The sequence below is a fragment of the Bos mutus genome, chromosome 1 (assembly GCF_027580195.1).
Source record: "Bos mutus isolate GX-2022 chromosome 1, NWIPB_WYAK_1.1, whole genome shotgun sequence".
Classification (NCBI taxonomy): domain Eukaryota; kingdom Metazoa; phylum Chordata; class Mammalia; order Artiodactyla; family Bovidae; genus Bos; species Bos mutus.
In genome coordinates, this window is record NC_091617.1 from 38,302,903 (window position 1) to 38,316,926 (window position 14,024).

Sequence of the window (14,024 nt, forward strand, 5' to 3'; positions counted from 1 at the left end):
GTTCCTTCATTTGTGTCAGACACTTTGCAACTCCATGGACTGTAGCACACCAGCCTCCTCTGTCCATGGGATTCTCCAGATAAGAATATTGGGGTGGGTTGCCATTTCCTCCTCCAGGGTATCTTCCCTACCCCAGGATCAAATTCATGTCTCTTCTGTCTCCTGCATTGGCAGGCAGGTTCTTTACTACTAGCACCACCTGGAAGCCCTTCCAGGGGTAGTAAGTTAAAAATTGTATCGCTACTGTACATGTATCCTGGAAACGAACAGCTAAGTAAATGGATGGCAGATTGTGGGAGGCAGGTTTCTCACAGTTTGATTGAGTTTGCAGACCAACAAGGGGACGGGGCTAAAATGATTTGTAGCATCATGGATTATAGTTGGAGATTCTATGAACTCACAGTTAGCTTAACATAGATACACATATTTGCATATAAAATACTTAAAGAAATATGTATATGTACACATATATTTCCTTGTTGTGCCAACCAAGACAGCCTCACAATACTAGCAACATCCAGTAGCAATGTGGATATCTATGCACATATCTTGGTTTTTATTATTGTTCAAAAAAGGACCCAGAGCTATCGGAGAATTATCTAAATCTAGAACTGAGACAGAGTCTATGCAACAGGAACCTCATGTTGCCAGAAATTAAGAAAATGCTCAATAAGAAAAAAAAATCCCTATATTTATGGCAGTATTTCAAAGAGAAATAAGGGTCAACCAGAGATCCCAGTGGCCAAAACTGGAACAGTTTAAGCAGTAAGATAAAATAGTATTGGATTATAACTCAAAGTATAAGACCAGTATACTGATCTGAGTATACTTGTCTGAGCTCATATAAATATGAATAATTCAAATAATCTGATAAATAAATAACTGGGAAAACAAATCTCTCTGTTAGAAAAATTTCATTTAATTTATGTAGATTCTTCCCCCTCAAGGAGGAGATTCATGCAACCCACTCTTGAAGTGTGAGCTCTGTGTAGAGATTTCCTTCCAAAAAGTACAGTATGAAAATATGAAAAGGAAACGAGTAACTTTGCAGTGGAGAATATCACAACCAGGTGATCAAGGGCAGTATCAACAGTGATAAATCATGTTGATAGTATGTCTCAATATTATGGACAAAAATACTTTATAGTTGCGGTCTTCTCCCAAATAAATCATAAATTCAATCTGACCATGAGAAAAACATCAAACAAATTCCAGTAGAGGGAATCCTGCAAAATCACATTCAAAAACAGGAAAGTCTGAGGAACTGTCACATCCAAGAAAAACCTAAGGGGACACAAGTAAATTTAATGTGATATCTTAGGTAAAAACTCAGGTAATCTGAATGAAGTACGTAATAGTATTGTAGCAATATTGGTTCATTAATTTCAACAAACATACATAGTAACAAACATACATAGTATCATTAATGTCGTACTTAAATTCAGTGAGGGGGTGTATGTACCATCTTCTCATATTTTCAATAATTTTAAAAGTGCTTAAAAATAAAGCATATTAAAATATTTACTAGTTACATTAATAAATATATTTTTATCTGAAAAGACTTATTATCCTTGCAAAGTTTAAATCAAAATCAAAATCTTGCTATTTTCCTAGACACCTGTCATAAATGATAGCAAAACCTACATTCAGATTCTTTAATGCATCTTTAAACTCTCCTGTGTTCAGAAACGAATGGTAAATGGCTTTGCATTATGTGTCTGTGTGTGTTTAAATCTCTTTTTCTTTCATATCCAGGTCCTCTAACCCTTTTAGAAGCTAAATTTTGTCGTTTTAATATGATGGTAATTGCTGTATGCTGTTCTACTCAGTATCCGAGGGTATTGCCTTGGGGGAAAAAAGAGATAAGTGCTCTCTCGAGTTTAAATAGATTTGCTCTGAAGATATGCCAAAGTACATTTTATTATTTTTTGAAAACCTCTGAAAAATGAATCTGAATCTATTTCAATTGCTTCATGTTACTGATGGTAGAACTTTTGAATGAGATTTTTTTTTTTTTTGGTCCTAGATAAAAAATCTGAGAAAAAACAAATAACCTTTCGGTAAAAGTGTTAATATAAACCTGTTGTCTGTGATTTTACTGGAGAGTTTCTTTAACTAGACAACTCTGCATTCATTTCCCAGGAACGAACTGTGAAATGCACAGAACAGTTTATGGTAACCTGTAGCATCTTTTTTTTCTAAAGAAGTAATCTATATATTTTAAGGGTGAGTACATGTGTTGCTGCTGCTGCTAAGTCACTTCAGTCATGTCCGACTCTGTGCGACCCCATAGACGGCAGCCCACCAGGCTCCCCCGTCCCTGGGATTCTCCAGGCAAGAACACTGGAGTGGGTTGCCATTTCCTTCTCCAATGCATGAAAGTGAAAAAATAAAGTGAAGTCGCTCAGTCGTGTCCGACTCCTAGCGACCCCATGGACTGCAGCCCACAAGGCCCCTCCGTCCATGGGATTTCCCAGGCAAGAATACTGGAGTGGTTGCCATTGCCTTCTCCGGAATACATGTATTGCAATCATTCAAATTTTTTAATACATTATCCTAATTACATCAACAGAAAAGTATATTTATTAGATCTAATGGTTGAAAATAGTATTAAATAATAGAATATACTTCTTCCCTTTTTTAAGTTGGTTAAGACTGTTGGAAATGTCTAATTCAAAGCTTTCAAATTTAATTCTGGGATACTTTTATCTAATAAAATCTTTAAAATGCATAAATAGTGAAACTGTTCAGGTTGAAAGGGAGTGGAGGAGGTGGAAAAGTCCTTTATCTTTGTTGCTAACTCCTCCATCTCTACCATCACAGAATCTTGTAAATTTCAGAACATGGTCTGAAAATTAAATGACACAGATCCAAGTACCTTCATTTATCAATATGCTTTTTAAAGGAATCCTTTTGAAGAAAAGTGCAAGTCTGAAGGGTAGAAGAAATTACAAGATGTTGAGAGACTTATTGATGTTTCTTATTGAATGGCAGAACTAAGCTTGATAAATATTCAGAAATATTCAGAGAGAATAGAGACCTTGAGTCCACGACTGCCTCTCTTTCCACTACACCACACATCTTCAATCATAATTATGATTATGAAGGAGAAAACGTGAATAGTTATTTAAAATATGTGATTTAATTTAAAGAAATTGGATTGCCTAGATAAATTTGGGGATGTAGTTCTCCAATTCAAAACCACAAGTTGTTCAGTTACTTCATTTAAAATTTTCCCAAATCACAGCTGATATCACAAGATATTTGTTGTTTTACTCAATCTCAGTACTACCTATGCTGTTATTTAATTTTGTTCTTAACAGCAGTAACTTGCATAGTAAAGTTTTACATGTCAATAAATTTATTTTCAAAGAAACATGTACTTAATACCAGTTGTCTTTAATAGAAGTTAACTGTCAAAATAAAATCATTGGAATTCAGGAAAATTCTCTCTAGAAACTGTTATGTGTCAAAAGCTGCTCTTGTTTTGTTAAAAAAAAAAAGATTCATCTTATTTAAGACATTGTAATGCAACTTAGAACAAAACTGAAACTTCTTTTTAGAAAGTTGGGAAAGAAAATTAGAGTGTCGTTACAATTATTGGGCTTTCCTGGTGGTTCAGTGGTAAAGAATCTAACTGCCAATGCAGGAGATGTGAGTTTGATCCCTGGGCTGGGAAGATGTCCTAGAGAAGGAAAGGACCACCTCCTTCAATATTCTTGCCTGGGAAATCCAACAGGTAGAGGAGCCTGGTGGGCTACAATCCATGGGGTTGCAAAAGAGTCCAACTTGACTTAGCGACTAAACAACAACAATTAGAATCATTAGTGACTCCATAATAATTTCCATCAGCCTCCTAAAAGCCTACCATATAAACACGTGATTCAAATAAAAACAGTGTGTTAGCTATGCAAATCCAGTCTCAATTTATTGGCAATTCTCTTCCACCTAAATTGTGAATTCTATGTCCCTCCTGATATGAAATAAGGACCAGTCACTGTGCAGGAAAAGAGACTGTACAGAAGAACCAGAGACCCACTGGACCTGAAGGCCAAGTGGACAGGCAAAGGTAACAGATACCTCAGAGGCAATGAGGCCACAGAGATCCGCATGCTATTCAGTTGCTCAGTCATGTCTGACTCTTTGCAACCCCGTGGACTGCAGCACGCCAGGCCTCCCTGTCCCTTGCCAACTCCCAGAGTTTACCCAAACTTATGTCCATTGAGTAGGTGATGCCATCCAACCATCTTATCCTCTGTCATCCCCTTCTCCTCCTGCCTTCAATCTTTCCCAGCATCAGGATCTTTTCAAATGAGTCAGTTCTTTGCATCAGGTGGCCAAAGTATTGGAGTTTCAGCTTCAGCAACAGTCCTTCCAGTGAATACTCAGGACTGATTTCCTTTAGGATGGACTGGTTGGATCTCCTTGCAGTCCAAGGGACTCTCAGGAGTCTTCTCCAACACCACAGTTCAAAAGCATCAATTCTTCAGCGCTCAGCTTTCTTTATAGTATAAACCTGAATGCTTGAGGTTATGTAAAAAAGATCCTGAATCATAATATGATTCTAAATAAAGAGCAATCCCCTGAGATGCACCGTTTTATCACCTAGGTCATGTAAATGCTAAAAACTGAAACATTATATAAAATAAAAATATGCTTTTGGGCACTTAATTTTCAAACATGTAATTTATAGTCTTGTGTGTTTTTAAAGAAGAGATTCTGTGTGCTAAATCACTCAGTCATGTCTAACTCTTTGTGACCCCATAGGCTGTAGCCTGCCAGGCTCCTCAGTCCATGAGATTCTCCAGGCAAGAACACTGGAGTGGGGATCTTTCTCCAGGGATCTTCCTGACCCAGGGATCAAACCTGGGTCTCCTGCATTGCAGGCAGATTCTTTACTGTTGAGCCACCAGGGAACCCCAGAGAAGAGATTATCTACATGTAATTTTCTAAGTTTAATAGATTCACTCATTTAATAGTATTTTGGCCAACTGCTAGATGCCTACTCCTTTGGATTAGAGATAGAAAACTAAATAAAGCAAATAAATGAGGTCCTGTCCATTGAACAAAGAACATTTTTCTTTGTATGGCAGTGTACATATCCCATGGAAGGATCTCCAGTACTAGTTTGTTTGTGTGTGTGTGTGTGTGTGTGTGTGTGTGAAAAAACAAATCAAGGCATACTACCTTAAGCCAAGAAATCAAGAAATATTTGTGGGGTTGTACTATGTCCACAGTAGCATCCGAGGTACTATAAATTTTTTCTTATTTGATGGGAAAACACTAACTTCATAGACTACATTGTTTGATTCTCAAACATTGCTTTTTCTCTTTTTCAGTTGGTTACTTCTTTCCTTCTCTCTCTCTCTGCTTTCCTCCCTCCTTCACTCCACCATCCTCTTTCTTTCTGGGATGATTTCTGCAGTTCCTTTGAAATTAGTACCTTAGGAACCTTATTTAGGGAAATACTAACACAAAAGAAAAACAAAGTGGAAAAATTGCTCTTATTCATTTCTTATAATGATATTTTATGCATGCTAAATTTCTATTTTTGTATTAGCTCATCACAGGTCAAATTTTACTTGAATATAATTAGTATTTGTAAATAATGTTTGATCTAATTTTTGAATCAGACATTAGCATTGGATCATTCTTTTTCTACTTTATAAATCAATAAGCTCACTTTTTGCTTCCAACAAGTTGAAAACCAGTTTTTACTGTCTGTTCTTAATAAAATGTGCCTTTTTTGTTTAGGAATCTGAAAGACTGCACAGTGCCAAATACTGAGGGCTATGTTACAGTGTACAGAGTGATTTTTATTTTTTTCACCCTTTGGAAATGAAGCCACACAGAAACACAATGGGGTAGTCCTTCTTTGCATACACAGTGTGCTGCAATCCTAGAGGACTCTTATTCACAGTAACTGATGAAAGACTGAAGAGTGGATCTCGCTGAGATCAGCTCCTTCTGTGCTCACCTGATTGACTAATTATGTGTTTCGCTTAACTGCTCAATAATAAAACCAAATAGATGCCATTGCACAGACTGTAATTTCTGATTAGTAATTTTCATCAGAAAATAATTTTCCTTTTCTAAAGCTTTGTATGCTTCAAGTAGATGAATTTGGAGTAGCCCTCATAGTCAACAAAATAGTTCAAAATGCAATACTTGGGTCTAGTCTCAAAAATGACAGGATGATCTCTGCTCATTTCCAAGCCAAACCATTCAGGATCACAGTAATCCAAATCTATGCCCCAACCAATAATGCCAAAGAAGCTGAAGCTGAATGGCTCTATGAGCACCTACAAGAACTTTAAGAACTAACAACTAAAAAGAATGTCCTTTTCATCATAGGGGACTGGAATGCAAAAGTAGGTGGTCAAGAGATTCCTGGAGTAATAGGCAAGTTTGACCTTGGAGTACAAAATGAAGCAGGGCAAAAGCTAACAGAGTTTTGCCAAGAGAATGCACCAGTCATAGCAAACAGACTCTTCCAACAACCCAAGAGAAGACTCTACACATGGACATCATCAGATGGTCAATACCAAAATAAGACTGATTACATTCTTTGCAGCCAAAGAAAAGAAGCTCCATACAGTTAGTGGAAACAAGACCAGGAGCTGACGGTGGCTAGATCATGAACTCCTTATTGCAAAATTCAGACTTAAATTGAAGAAAGTAGGGAAAACCATTAGGCCATTCAGGTATTACCTAAATCAAATCCCTTACGATTATACAGTAGAAGTGACAAATAGATTCAAAGGATTAGATCTGATAAACAGAGTGCCCGAAGAACTATGGACAGAGGTTCATAACATTGTACAGGAGGCTGTGATCAAAACCAACCCAAAGAAAAAGAAATGCAAAAGGGCAAAGGGTTGTCTGAGGAGGCCTTACAAATAGCTGAGATAAGAAGAGAAACAAAAGGCAAGGAAAAAGGGAAAGACATACCCATTTGAATGCAGACTTTCAAAGAATAGCAAGAAGAGAAAAGAAAGGTTTCCTAAGTGACCAATGCAAAGAAGGAGAGGAAAACAATAGAATGGGAAATACTAGAAAATTACTTATACCAAGAAAATTAGATATACCAAGGGAATATTTCATGCAAAGATGGGCACAATAAAAGACAGAAATGGTATGGATCTAATAGAGCAGAAGATATTAAGAAGAGGTGGCAAGATAACGCAGAAGAGCTATACAAAAAAGATCTTAATGACCCAGACAACCATGGTGGTGTGATCACTCACCTAGAGCCAGACTTCCTGGGGTTTGAGGCCAAGTGGGCCTTAGGAAGCATCACTACTAACAAAGCTAGTGGAGGTGATGGAATTCCAGTTGAGCTATTTCAAATCCTAAAAGATGATGCTGTGAAAGTGCTGCACTCAATATGACAGCAAATTTGGAAAACTCAGCAGTGGCCACAGGATTGGAAAGGTCAGTTCTCATTCCAATCACAAAGAAAAGCAATGTTAAAGAATGTTCAAACTACCACACAGTTGCACTCATTAAACACACTAGCAAAGTAATGCTAAAAATTCTCTAAACTAGGCTTGAATGGTATGTGAACTGAGAACTTCCAGATGTTCAAGCTGCTTAGAAAAAGCAGAGGAACCCAAGATTAAATTGCCAACATCTGTAGGATCATAGAAAAAGCAAGAGAGTTCCAGAAAAACATCTACTTCTTCACCGACTGTGCTAAAATCTTTGACTGTGTGAATGACAACAAACTGTGGAAAATTCCTAAAGAGATGGGAATATCAGACCACCTTACCTTCCTCCTGAGAAATCTGTATGCAGGTCAAGAAGCAAGTTAGAACCAGCCATGAACTGGTTCCAATTGGAAAAAGAGTACGTCAAGGCTTATTTGTCACCTTGCTTATGTAACTGATATGCAGAGTACATCTTGAGAAAAGACAGACTGGATGAAGCATGAGCTAGAATCAAGATTACCAGGAGAAATATCAATAACCTCAGGTATGCCACCCTTAAGGCAAAAAGTGAAGAGGAACTATAGAGCCTCTTGATGAAAGTGAAAGAGGAGAGTGAGAATACTGGCTTACAACTCACCATTCAAAAAACTCAGATCATGGCATCCGGTCCCATCACTTCATGGCAAATGGTTGGGGAAACAATAGAAAGAGTCACAGACTTTATTTTCTTGAGCTTCAAAATCACTGCAGATGGTGACTTCAGCCATGAAATTAAAAGATACTTTCTCCTTGGAAGAAAAGCCATGACCAACCTAGACAGCATATTTAAAAGTAGAGATGTTACTTTGCCAAGAAAGGTCCATCTAGTTAAAGCTATGGTTTTTCCAGTAGTCATTTATGGATGTGAGAGCTGGACCACAAAAACTGCTGAGCACTGAAGAACTGATGCTTTTGAGCTGTGGTGTTGGAGAAGACTCTTGAGAGTCCCTTGGACCGCAAGGACATCCAACCAGCCCATCCTAAAGGAAATCAGTCCTGAATATTCGTTGGAAGGACTGATGCTGAAGCTGAAGCTCCCATTCTTTGGCCATGTGATGTGAAGAACAGACTCATTTGAAAAGACCCTGATGCTGGAAAAGATTGAAGGCTGGAGGAAAAGGGGATAAAAGGGGATGAGATGGTTGGTTGCCATCATTGACTCAATGGACATGAGTTTGAGCAAGCTCTGGGAGTTGGTCACGGACAGGGAAGCCCGATGTGCTGCACTCCATGGGGTTGCAAAGAGTTGGACATGACTAAGTGACTGAACTAAACTGAACTGTAGACTTGGAAACATCTGAGCCAAAGGCAGAACAATTGATTTTTCATATATAATATTTTGTTTCAAAAATATGTACGTCATTTTCCTCTATTGCTCATTTTAGAACTTGAATACTTGTTTGCTGTAGATGTATCTTTTCTCTTGAAAGTAAGGTTCACAAATCCAGAGACCAAATTTTATGCTTTTAATATGGGTCTCAGACAGTGAAATATCTGCCTGCAATGCAGGAAACCTGAATTTGATCCCTCTCTTGGGAAATCCCATGGAGACAGGAATATCTACCGAAGAATACCCCAGTATTGTTGCCTGGAAAATTCCCATGGACAGAGGAGCCTGGCAAAGGTTGCAGGTCCATGGGGTTGCAAAGAGTCACACACAACTGAGCGACTAACACACAAACTTATTTGTGGAAGAAATTTTCATAGCAGATCCGGTTCAGTGACTGCTTATTTAAATGGTGTCTGTCTCTCTGCTCTCCTCCGTCCCCAGTTCCCAGTCATTGTGACATTTTCTTCATCCAGGAAAGGACTTGTAAAGAAATTATTTTTTCCTGTGTCTGATAAAGTAAGAAGAACTACTCCTCTTCTTCTAGAGAACTGGGAGTGCCATGTGCTGATGAACTGAGGCTGCTTTTCCTGCCATCCAAGAACTGCCTGATGGTATTCCAAGGGAGGCACAGGCTGAAATGGTGACTCTCAGATTCAAAAGACCTCTGGAATTTTCTAGTTTAGGAGGGATACAGCCTCTGGGTTTTTATACAACTTGAATTTTAACTGCACTTCTCCAAACATGTAGAAGTTTATGACTTTTCATTTGTATAAAAGTCAACATCTGTCTTTCCAAATCAAGTGACAGGCTACTTATTTCCTTAGTGAAAGAGATAAAAAAGTACTTGGAAGAAATCAGTTCTAGGGACAGAAATTCCATTTTTCCTGTTTCTGTTCCCCAGTATTTTTTTTTTTTTAATTTGATTTTTTTAAAAACGACAAATTGTATGTGTCCCAAATATCTTTTCTTTCTTTATATCTTTGCTTTTCTTTGGTTTATGCTGCTGCTGCTAAGTCGATTCAGTCGTGTCCGACTCTGTGTGACCCCAGAGACGGCAGCCCACCAGGCTCCCCTGTCCCTGGGATTCTCCAGGCAAGAACACTGGAGTGGCTTGCCATTTCCTTCTCCAGTGCATGAAAGTGAAAAGTGAAAGCGAAGTCGCTCAGTCGTGTCCGACTCTTAGCGACCCCATGGACTGCAGCCCACCAGGCTCCTCCGTCCATGGGATAATCCAGGCAAGAGCACCAGAGTGGGGTGCCACTGCCTTCTCCTCTTTGGTTTATACCCCTATAAAATTGCTAGCATTGTGAAAAAGGAGAACTATAGTTTTAGATGCATTCTTTCATACTTTTATACATTCATGTTTAATTCTCTATTTTACTCAGGAGTGGATTATAATGTGATACAAACACAAAAATCCCTTTTTAAAAATATTATTATGTTTAGAGATAATCCTATTATATTTTCATCTAAGATAACTTTTAGTGACATTAGCTATAATATAGTTTTATGTATTTAATGCATAAGGCAGTTAGTGTTTTAAAACATAACAAAATATATCCATTAACAATTATCATATAAATTTGAGTATAAATTTATCTACTAGTAATTGTAAAATATTTTAGAAAGAGTATTATTGAAAATTATTTTTAATTCTATGATCAAAGTAATCTCAGAAATATCAGTTTGCTACCAGCAAGTTTTTATTAAGATGAACTGAGTCAGGAGTGTGAAATAGATTCTTCCTTGTCATTAAGAATCAGCCTCGGTGGCAGAAGTTGGTACAGTTGCTCAAGAGGAATAAAGAGCAACAAAGCGCACAATGAATAATGCCCAGGCACAAAAGGAGAATAAACTATTATCATCTGACTCTTGTGTGCCCAGTAATCTGCAGAAACTCAAAGGTCAAAATTTGCTACTAGTAAGCCAGAAGTTCACTGGAGTGTCAGCAACCACAGTTGCCAGAGAAAATGAGGTATGAGCAAGAGACTCTTCTTAATTACTTTGTTAGTTAGAAGATGTCTGTGTTGTACCATATTTGATGTGTAACTGGCCAGAGTCCCTGGTACTAACATTCTTCTTTACTCTATTGTTGCCACTCATGCCTGCCTGGATAGAGGCAGGAAAATGTGTTTGTGTGAGAGGAAGGAGATCAAGAAACAGGCTCCCTCCTTTTGGAATTAACTGTGAAGCCTAAATTTTGTATGTAATTAAAAGCAGGCAGAAATCTGTTAGTTATTATTCTTAAAAAGACTTTCCTTTGCAGAATCCTTATAATTCCTTCTTATATCAATTATTTAAAACAGTATCAAGGAGTTATATAGGTATGATATGACCTCACTTCAAAATATTTTAATCATTTTTTTAATGTGAGAAATAAAAGTAAAAATGATCAATTACTAGAAATATTTTTTAAAAATATTTGTGCCCTTTCAGAATATTAATTTGTGTCAGATTGTAATACTATAAAAAAAGGCCACAAATTTATAGCCAGTTTACATACCAAAGAAAATCACTGAAGTAAATACATGTACTTGGCTTAAAATATGAGCAACAAAGTTAGTATTTTACTCTGTGATTTCAGATACCAATATAATCTATATTTATTTAATTAAAATGTCCAATTGATCCTGTCTTTTTAATATCTGTATAACAAAATAATTGACTAGCTATTTAGCTCAATCCACCAAGTAATTATTTCTGAATAGTCTATCCTATTTTATCCCCTGTAAGTATTACTTTAGTTTATTGATAGCAATAGCCCACCCACCAACTGATAGCCCACCAGGGGCTTCCCAGGTGGTCCAGTGGGTGAAGAATCCACCTGCAGGAGAATCCATGTTCAGGAGACGTGGGTCTGATCCCTGGGTTGGGAAGATCCCCTGAAGAAGGGCTTGGAAACCCAGTCTTATATTCTTGTCTGGAGAATCCCATGGGCAGAGGAGCCCGGGGTGCTACAGTCCATAACGTTGCAAAAAGCCAGACATGACTGAGCAACTGAGCATGGATGCACACATTAATAGCAATAGTAACAAACTTTTGGGGAGTGTCTACTGTATTGGAACACATACTTTCCAGAAATTCTCTCTAATTTTTATAGTATAGTTGCAAAGTAAGATGTATTACCATGCACACTTTTTAGATAAAAATTGATATAGTTTGAAGATGTATATATAGTACAACTAAATTTCTTGATATTACAAAAGAGAAAAAAGCCCACTTGAAAAGTCTAAAATTTATATTTATATTTTTATTTACACCAAATTGCCTCAGTTATTAAACTTCCTGTGTTTAATTCTTGACCAAACAGCAATAACTTTTTACCTTTTCCATTAAAAAAAAAGTAAAACAGATACCAATTCCTTAATTGTGTATCAGAAAAAAGAAAAAAAACTTAATAAAAGGGTTAAGAAAGTGTGCAATGGAGCCTGAATCCAGCATAAGATGTCACAGTTGTACATGTATGAATGGCGTGCATTATACCATTATTGTCTAGAGTCAAGATATATGACTTTACTAGTACAGTCTTCATCTGATGCTGATGATACCATGATTGTTGACTCTTCATGGAAATAAAAATACATGACAGGTTAAGGACTGGAGGCATACATCTGACAAAGAAAGACTGGTGAAGAATCTGGAAAAACATCAAAGTTTGGTTCAATCTGTGAAATTCTGAGTAACTAAGTGTGCCATGGATATGACAACCATAGATGTCCCTGAAAATATTAGAAATATTTTAGTTTTCCAACCTCACCATTTAAAAATATTCCAAGCATCTGCCATGGCTATTTGGGTTCAGATGAATCCCATTTCCCACTTAGGAATTTTGCTGGCTATTACTTATAAGGTTGCCAAAAATGAAATCAAAATTGGGATTGGGTTCTGAGCAGAGGGGGGAAAAAAAAGATTAACAAAAGGCAGTTATTCAGGAACTCTCAGTAGTACATTATAATGGCTCATAAGATTTTAAATATGCTTGTGATCAGAGCTTTATGTAGACTGAATTCTTTGGCAGAAATGAATTCATCCAAAACTTCTTGTGTTTTGAGCTCTAAAATAGCCTGACACAGCTATTTTTATAGATTCTTTGAAAGACACTTTCTAATTTGTTATTGGGTGTTGAAGAAAAGTGCTATTGCCACTGAAGGATGTCAGATAATTCTGAGACCATAAATATCTATCATGTTTTAGGTAATGTTGGAGAAAGTCCAATAGAGAGAGTAGCTATGCCCATTGATAAAATGGAGCTGGTATTTCATTATGAGTTCACACATTTGAAGCCTGGTTTCTTCACTGCTTTCAGAGTTCTATGATAGAGTCCTTGAAGGCCCGCCCTGTCCTTATCCCAGAATAGTTTGAAGACGATATTTCCTTTTCAGCAAAGCTAATCATGCTGTTTGGTCCACATTAGTGTTTTAAAATTAAGAGTTGAATAGGTGTTTCGGAAACTGGCTGCAATATACTTGACAGAAAGTATAAAACCTTACTGGGGAAGGACAAGACAGAGTTAATACTACTTGAAGCTGGGAGCAGTTTATTCATCAGGCATGGGTGGAATTAGGCTCCCACACTGAGAACAGCAATTGGAACTTTGTTGACCCTGTGTTATAGCCAGTGGCCTTACAGTACAGGTTGATAAGGAAGTCTAGCTAGTGAGATAACAAACTCTACTCCTGTTTGAATTACTCAGTTATGGAAGTCTCTTTGGTAATTTATAGAAATGATGAAGGTAATTCATGTAGATGCCCTCCAAAAGGACCAAATTGCCAGATAAGAAAACAGATGGAAAACTATGGAGATACCTAGATCAGATCCAATTAGTTATTTGATCTCATAAAATGAATAGGCATGGGTATGTTCGGGCTTGTCACCCTGATTATTTAACTTATGTGTAGAGTACATCATGCAAAATGCCAGGCTGGGTGAAGCACAAGCTGGAATCAAGATTGCCGGGAGAAATACCAACAACCTCAGATATGCAGATGACACCACCCTTATGGCAGAAAGCAAAAAGGAGCTAAAAAGCTTTTTGATGAAAATGAAGGAGGAGAGTGAAAAAGCTGGCTTAAAACTCAACATTCAGAAAACTAAGATCATGGCATCCAGTCCTATTATTTCATGACACATAGATGGGGAAACAATGACAGACTTTATTTTCTTGGGCTTCAAAATCAATGTGGACCATGACTGCAGCCATGAAGTTAAAAGATGCTTGCTCTTTG